Genomic DNA, 8,764 nt, shown 5'->3' on the forward strand with positions numbered 1-8,764 from the left:
AATGCAGAATATCAATTCAATATTTTAAACTTAACAATTTAATTTAACTGTTCATGGAATATTAACATGTAAAACTCAAATAAATAATACAATGCAACAATATAATATAACACCTAATTTTGATTTAAAACGATATAAATGTTATTGATGTACATGTAGTTCTAATTACTGCTTTTCCACGAAAACGTACATGCATGAAGTACATGCAAATTAAAACATATTTGTTGGCATGGAAAAGTAAAGTATATATCTAATTGTAGGAACAGACAAAAATTCGAATATTCTAATAGATGAGCTGTATAATATATGTTCACTCGTGCGAAAACTTGACTGGTCTAATCTAATCATATAATTAAAACCATGACGTTCATTTTTCAATTATGTGGAAAATATGTTACATACTGCATATACTTTAAACGCTTTTTTTACTTACATGTTTTCATCTACTGCAGCTTACAAAGTACAATTTACTGAGTTCAATTTTTGTTTTAATCTATTCTACAATGGAAAATAATTGTAAAGGTAAAAAATTAAAATTCTTGTTCCGGTTGACCAACTAACCTGCAACATGTGGCAAAATACTTCTTTTGTGTAGGACTTTAAAAAGTACATGTTTTAACATTGTTCCAAAATAAAATAGCAATAACTAAGACTCCTTCTAAAAGAGTTTATCCCATCTTCGTACTCATGTTCAGCTTTTAAAATTATCAAGAGTCCGTCTTTTGGTGACCCTCTACCAAAATTCTTCAAGTTCTTATTTACATGGCCACTTTGTACGGCTATATGGAAACCTGATAATATCAAACAAGTATCCTCGGATGACATTTTACTAAATTCGTTTTAATAACGTTAATTTGTAAAAAAAAAACATGGTCACAAAAAGACTGGACTTGTTTTTACTTTATAGCTGTATGGAAATTTTTACAAATATCTGAAATCTCTTGTCTGCTTTAATATAATTTTTTAAAAAACTATTCCTTTGATGACCTTCAGGTGGTTTCGCTATGATGTCAAAATGTTTGACCGTCAGCACACGAGTATGTTTTTCTCATATGGATTTTGTAGAGACAATGAGAATTTCTTGTATGAAATTGTTATGCCTGATTTTTAGAATAATACCAGGCAAATGTCTTTTTTAAGACCACCTACTAATACTTGAAAAATTGTTCCAGTTCGTTCAAATTTGATAAACAAAACTTATATAGTGTAAAGTATAAAGTCTTCAAATAACATCAACATTTTACCCTTTGTCCGATTTTAAAATAATTTCTCGGAATTTGTTCTGGTTTGTCAAAACGTATCGCCGTATAAGCTAAATATAGAAGTGTATTCAAACGACACGTTCTCCTGAATTACACAATCGATTCTAAAATAATTTTACATAAATTGAGCCGTACCATAAGAAATCCAACATATTGCATTTGCATCCGCGTAGTCTGGTCAGGATAAATGCTATTCGCTAACGGTTTTAATAGTTGCAATAGGTTTTGAAAGCGAACAGCATGGATTCTGACCTAAATGCGCACTATGTTGGTTTTCTCATGGCGCAGCTCAAATATGTCTCGTGGGACCCCCACTAAGGTTGTTCTTATCCTTTGATGTTATCAAGAATCGTCATCTTCAAAAGTCATCGTCTCTTAAAGTGTTTGACCAATCTAGAAATAGTTTCCCAGATTGTTTGTTAAGTGAATCTCAACTATATTTGTTAAAAATATTCAGACATTATGAAGAGATATGTGGTAAAATGAATTAAAGTACAAAAACATGACATCTAGTTTCAGTAACAAATACAAAGGTGTCCGTTATTGTAAAACAGAATCCAGATGAAACTTCATTATAAATAGTAAAAAGGCGTCTTTTTTAAGTCCTAAATTAGTAAAGGTGAGTTATTTCTTTTATTTACTCTTAAACTCGTGTAATTAATATAAAAGTTTGACAAAAAACTTGAAAATTCAACAAATAAAGAACATTCTGATTGCTAATTGGTGCCTGTGGTTTTAATTCTATTCCTGTAATACTATATATAGTCCAATATGATTTAATATCTTGTTGTTCTTTTTTGTGTGTTGTTGTTTGTAATTGTTTCCAACATATATAGCAACTTTTCTACACCTTTAATAGTCTGTAGAGAATAATGATAATTCTGTGATAGCCCCTTTCTGTCTGTGATAATAATGATCTCAAACCTAAAAGTGCCAATTTTCTTTCCATTTAATAAAACAGTATCTGTTGTTGTTTCTTGTGTGGGGCTACATTTTGATAAAGGACCACAATGGAAATAAGGATTTTCCTTTTTTGTGTCATCCCTATATTTTAATGTTGTGACACGGTTTAATATTTCTTATTTTTCCTTCTAATTATATACACATATTTTTAATCAAAGCTTTTTATTTGAATGATATATTTTGTTTGTAAATTTCTTATTAAAGTAACCCTTTATAATAACCTTATTTACTGAACTTGTAGCTAGTTTTATCTGTGTTAATATTATTTATCATTTAATGCAGTTTAACTTCCATCTTTTTCTTCTGTTGCAAAACCTGCTTTATTTTGTTTTATATATGGATAGTATGCACCATTTATTAAAATGTTGAATTATGATATGTATGATTGATTGAATGAATGAATGAATGAATGAATGAATAATTGGACGAATTGTATTTTATAAAATATCAGGATACCCTCGATACACATGCGACTGCATGTGCATTTTGGATCGGCATATAGCAATTTATAAATTAAAGCAAACAATGAACATTTCGCCTCACTTTCTCGTCAGCTGTGAATGGAGAAATCTCTGCAGCTTGCCAGTTTCTTTGTTGTCAGCCTATAGCATGGAAATCCACCACTTTGTGTTGCAATTCAGCTAGCAATTTTTCTTCTGTTTATATTCATTTCTATAATTTAAACATGGTATATGCCATAATGTCAAATTGAATTATATAAAAGTCGCGGCAATTTCCCATTTAGCTCAGTGTTTGCTGTTTGTGACTACATTGTCAAATAAAAATAGTTTTAGAATATTTGTACTGTCGTCATAGATATAGATTCTACCTTGGTCGCAACCGGTTTGAAATCGGTCATTGCATTAAGACTTACTCAGCCGCCTGCTTTTGGCAGCCGCATTGGTGCATTCCTTTGTGGGTTGCTTAATACAGGTTTGGCTGTATATGTATGTTTAAATGTATACGTTATGTATCAGGTAAAGATTATCTGATAATATAATTAATATAATTATGTATAAATTTGATTTACATTTTGCGTGTGCTTTACCATCACCAATAAAATAATTTGAAAATGAAATTACATTTTACTTGTTTTATATTTAGTATTTAATGGTTTTCACAAATAACTGAAAACTAATATAGATACATCTGTAGATTTGGACAAAGTGGTGATACAAAATATTATTTTCATTTTGAATCTTCATCTATTCAGGTAAGATTAATTTGCTTCTTGATATGCTAGCTTTTCTTAACATGTATTCAAATGAAAGCCTGCTAAATTTCTACAATGGACTTGTCCATCAATCAATTTGGGCAGTATAATTTATTATTAGAACGTGTGCAGCCAGAGCAGGTTAATCTGGCGTGCACTGGTCGCAAAAGCAAAATCTTTTGCCACCAGCAGGCTAAGGTTAAATGGAAAAATAGAAGACATTCACATATATGGAGCATATATATATTTGTTTAAGCGGAATATTGAACTATCTTTCAGCGAGTAATCATCAGATGCCAAATTTAAAAGATTATTTTCACGGATGAATAAAATTGCAAAGTAAATGTAAAATCTGTGCTTGAACGAGAAGGGAAATTTTAAGATATAACAAGGTAAGAAAGTACAAATCAGAAAAAAAATCTTTTAATTTCATGTCTTATATACCCCTGGACTTGAGTTTCATCACGGGGCGACATCGTGACGTCACAATGTTTATGCAAAAAGGTTAAATCTAGCAGATTTACAGATATTATAACGCTTTTATATAAAGTTGCGATTTTTTACGTTCTTACAATAATTCAGTAAACCTGATTGAAAGTAATTTTTACATTAATGATATTTGAATGTAGTTTCCTGTTACTGAAATATATTTGATATTTTTCACTGAAAATGTTTGACATATTCTATCCTTATAATTTCTACATAAGAGAGTCTAGAATATATCATCCACTAAAAAGATGTAATAGTTCATATGTCACATCTTTACAAGGGATAGACTGTTAAATCGAGAAAAGAAGAATAATTCAGAAATGTCTTGATGATCTGTTCAAGAGCAATAGTAGAATAACGATACTCTCACTTCAAATAAATGCTCACTAGTTTCATATCGTTTAATTTGATCCGTCAACTAACATAAATCATCTAACTACTGGCTATTTTATAGCGGAATTTCACTATCCACAGTTGAACGTAATAACCTCATTCCATTGTTCGATCTGCTCAGCGAAATTTCACGAACGCACATTTGTATAGAAGCACTGGAGGGACAATTGAGTTCCGTACTTCCCAATTCTGACTTCTAACTTTTGCACTTCTCACTTTCAACTTCTTGACTTTCTACTTCCTACTTCTAACTTCCGCACTTCTGACTTCTAACTTCCACATTACTGACTTCACACTTCCTGACTTCCGACTTCTGATCTCCAACTTCCACACTTCTTACTTCCGACTTCTTGACTTCTTACTTCCCTCTTTTAACTTCCGCACTTCTGACTTCTAACTTCCGCACTTCTAACTTCCAACTTCCTGACTTTCGACTTCTGATTTCCAACTACCTGACTTCTTACTTCCGACTTTTTGACTTCTTACTCCCCTCTTCTAACTTCCGCACTTTTGACTTCTAACTTCCCGACTTCCAACTTCCGCACTTCTTACTTCCAATTTCCGCACTTCTGACTTCCAACTTTCCCTCTTTGGAAGTCGGAAGTAAGAAGTGTGGAAGTTGGAAGTCGAAAGTAAGAAGTCAGGAAGTTGGAAGTCAGAAGTGCGGAAGTTAAAAGTCAAAAGTGCGAAAGTAAGAAGAAGAAAGTAAGAAGTCAAGAAGTCGGAAGTAATAAGTGTGGAAGTTGGAAATCAGAAGTAAAAAGTCAGGAAGTGTGAAGTCAGAAGTGTGGAAGTTAGAAGTCAGAAGTGCGGAAGTTTTTAAGTTGGAACAACATCCAATATTTAAAATTGGAAGAAATAAACTAATTGGAATTTTGATGTTTTAAAACAGTTTGAAATGCCCAAGTAGCACTACAATTGTATATAAGTAACGTTTTATGTATAAGAGTCTCATGTAATATTTATAATCGCCAACAATCAATCTGATTTGTTTTCTGAAATAGTCCAGTCGGATTTTTTTCCTGTTTTTAAATTGGATTTTTCCTAAACCCCAGTCAAAATTATAGTGCAACACAAAACTAAGTTGAATATACCATATATTTCTTTAATAAAAACTTAAGGTTATCCGCTCGGAAAACAATCCATCACGCAGAAATATGTAAAAAAATTCCGAGTGGATTAAAAAAAATCCGGTTGGATACCATATATCTAATCGGACTTTGGAAAATTACAATTGGACAAAATTTTTGAATTCGATATTTTTTACACAGATATTACAAAACTCAGTCATTTATTGCTCCAAGAAGGTCCCTGAACTACCATCCAAACCAAAACAGAAGTTCCTATGTCACTTAGAAACTGTAGTGAAATGTGATATAATGATGATAATAATAATATTATTATAATAATAAGTTTGCCAAAATTCTGGTTTTGCAAAGATATCCTGGTGGCTGATATTGCTTAACGCTGGATAACTCCGTGATCAAAAAGGACACACTGATGAGCCATTCTCGGCGAAACTAGTTTGTGACTATTGTATTAAAATTTAAGAAAATCTAAGCGAGCGTGTGATGTCATTTTCTAATTTGACGATATTGTTCCCATGCCCGGTTCTTTTTTGTTTTTAATATTTATATATCAATTATTCTGTTTGTTATATATACAACAATCATTTGTGGTGCTAATATACACAGATGTAAATCACAATGGCAATGTTTTGAATCAAGTATGCAGATATGCTTATCAGTGTTACATGTATCATCATTTGATGGAAGGATTTAGTAACTGAAAATGTTTTGTGTCAATTACAAAGCCAATGAAGATATGAATCTGAAGTCAATATATATAATTTTTGTTTTTTCTTTGCAAAAGCCATGTAAATTTCCATTGTCATATGATATTTGTGACAGCAGATGTAGCGGGTATATAATTCATACTCACAACGCAGTCAGTATCAATGAATTGTGGGGTATTTGGTGCATAAAATAGTCCTCTACGTTAGAAATGTAAGTTTTGTCATAAATTAATATAAAATAATATTCAGTTTTTTTATACTTAACATACATTGACCTTTGTGCAAAAACAATACTGATAATGTGTGGTCTTATGCCGACGCATGGAAAAAACTACATTAGCATACATATATTTGTCATGAACTTGTACGGGGCAACGTATTGAAATATGTTTGTGAATATATTTACATATTGAGCAGATATTAGAAATTAATTTAAGTGTTGTCATTCTTCAGCTTTTACTTCAAAAGCATTCATCCATATTATTGTCTGATTTTCTTGTTTTAAAAGCTCTAAAGAAATAATGTTCATTGGCATTATAACAAATCGGTGTCACGTCAAATAGTGTGTGACGTCATACCGGCGTCGGACAGAGTGATCCCAATATTTGATAAACGGCATATCAGAGTCAAAATTATAACAATCAAAGAAAGATGCTACTCTTGGTTATTACAATCAGAATCCATTATTAGGCCAACGAAATGAATCATTAGTAAGACAATCATGTACATAATCCTATGATATTCCACTGGCGTTAATGTTTTCATCATGTTTAAAGGTATACAATTTTAAACCTAATCCATAGTACTGCTAGATAAAAATAAACATGTAATTATATATTTACATTAACAGTTTGTTGTAACTGTTCGTGTTTTCATATACGAAATTTAGGTCTAATATACTTTTAAATATGTAAATAAAACATGATTCTGTTATATATGATGTCCTATTTAACACTTGAAAAACTCGGCAAAATGAGGCACTCACCTTGTAAATGCTTTAACCGAACTTCAGTGTTTACACATTTCCAGGTTCTTTGGGATCATGGAACCCAGAGAGTTCCGCTATTGTTTTGCTTACTTGCATTCTACGTTTCTAAAGAGTCTCCCAGTAGACTCCTTGAAGGTTTTATTGTTTGTATCAAATATAATGTAAGTTTTAAAATTTATCTTCTGAACTTATTTTTCTTCTGTCATGCGGCGGTTTTTCGGCTAAAATATGCAAAACGAATATTAGAGTGGAGGTATTAAGTATTATCATGATAAGGTTGCTGCTCTACTCCTGCACAGTCATGGAAAAAACGCAAATAATCGGAACATAATTCTACCTCTGCTTCCATTACATGTCGTTCATGTACTTATTATTTTAAGTGCTAATTGGTAGTGGTTCTAAATACACAAGATATTCTGAACAATAAATATAAATCAGATATTAATCTGCATAGTAAGAATCAGTTCTTAGCACGGAAAAATGTTTTTCAGGTCACTAGTGTCATCTGTCTGGCCGTGACATTTACTATTTCTCCGGTGAAGTTAATTCAGGTACCATAAATGAAGTAAATAACTTATAATCCATGTTTAAATAGTCCAAGCCTATGTGTTTACTTTGTTATGCTTATATCTACTTTTTGTATGCCGAAATTTTCTGGTGTGTATTTGTATACTCGTGTATCGTCACAGGTGAGTCACGTTTGCTATTTTAAGAAACAGCATAGATGTCATAATTTTCGAATAAATTACAAAATATATTTACTTCTGGTTTCTTAATAATATACATTAAATGTTTTTTTTTTTTTTTTTTTTTTTTTTTTCTATAATTATCACTTCTTTATATTTTTATTATCGAAAATTTCATTATCAGTCCAATGACCTGCGTAACGTACCGAGCTAAATTGCAATGCTGTAAAGTGCGAAATATATGCATGGTTGGAATCTAAATAATAAATGTATTTAAATCATTTAATAAAATATGGTAGCCTGAGTTCGGATGCGTTATAACTGAATTACTTGTGTGTAGGGTATAATAACTTGCTCTACCGATTTCCATTTCAAGTGGAGATCTTCGATTTATAGACTCGTCTGTTGATAAGGGACATCGGCATAATTTTATCTATCTTATCTGGATAGGACCCGCTACCAGTTATAACTATTAAACATGGCCGCGTGGTTTCATGCTCCCACAGTTTTATTTATTTCAGTTGAGAACAAAACATGAAACCATGTTTTGTTTTATATTTTTTTACGACTTAAATGCTATTTTGTACAATTGCTAATACTGCTTCAGAGATACCTGTAATTTAAGTGCAGGTCTGTGGTCAGAGTTCATAGTTATAATAACAAGCGCAAAATTTTTCACATGTATGCAGTATATTGTATGTTTATTCTTTAAAATGTCTGATACTAGAAAAAAAGACATAACATAACGCAACTTACTTCCATGCTATTTCATGTCATCCATACCTGTCCTTAAGGATATATGAAATCACATACGCCAAAATTAAGAATGTAAAGTACAAAAACATTGCAGCGAGTTGATGACGCACCCTCACCCGCACAATGCAAATATACAATGCCTATACTTACCTAACAGTATTGAGACAGTACATTAACCATTATTCTGAATAAACTGTACTTATCACACTACTTTGTTAT

The sequence above is a fragment of the Mercenaria mercenaria genome, chromosome 9 (assembly GCF_021730395.1).
Source record: "Mercenaria mercenaria strain notata chromosome 9, MADL_Memer_1, whole genome shotgun sequence".
Lineage (NCBI taxonomy): Eukaryota > Metazoa > Mollusca > Bivalvia > Venerida > Veneridae > Mercenaria > Mercenaria mercenaria.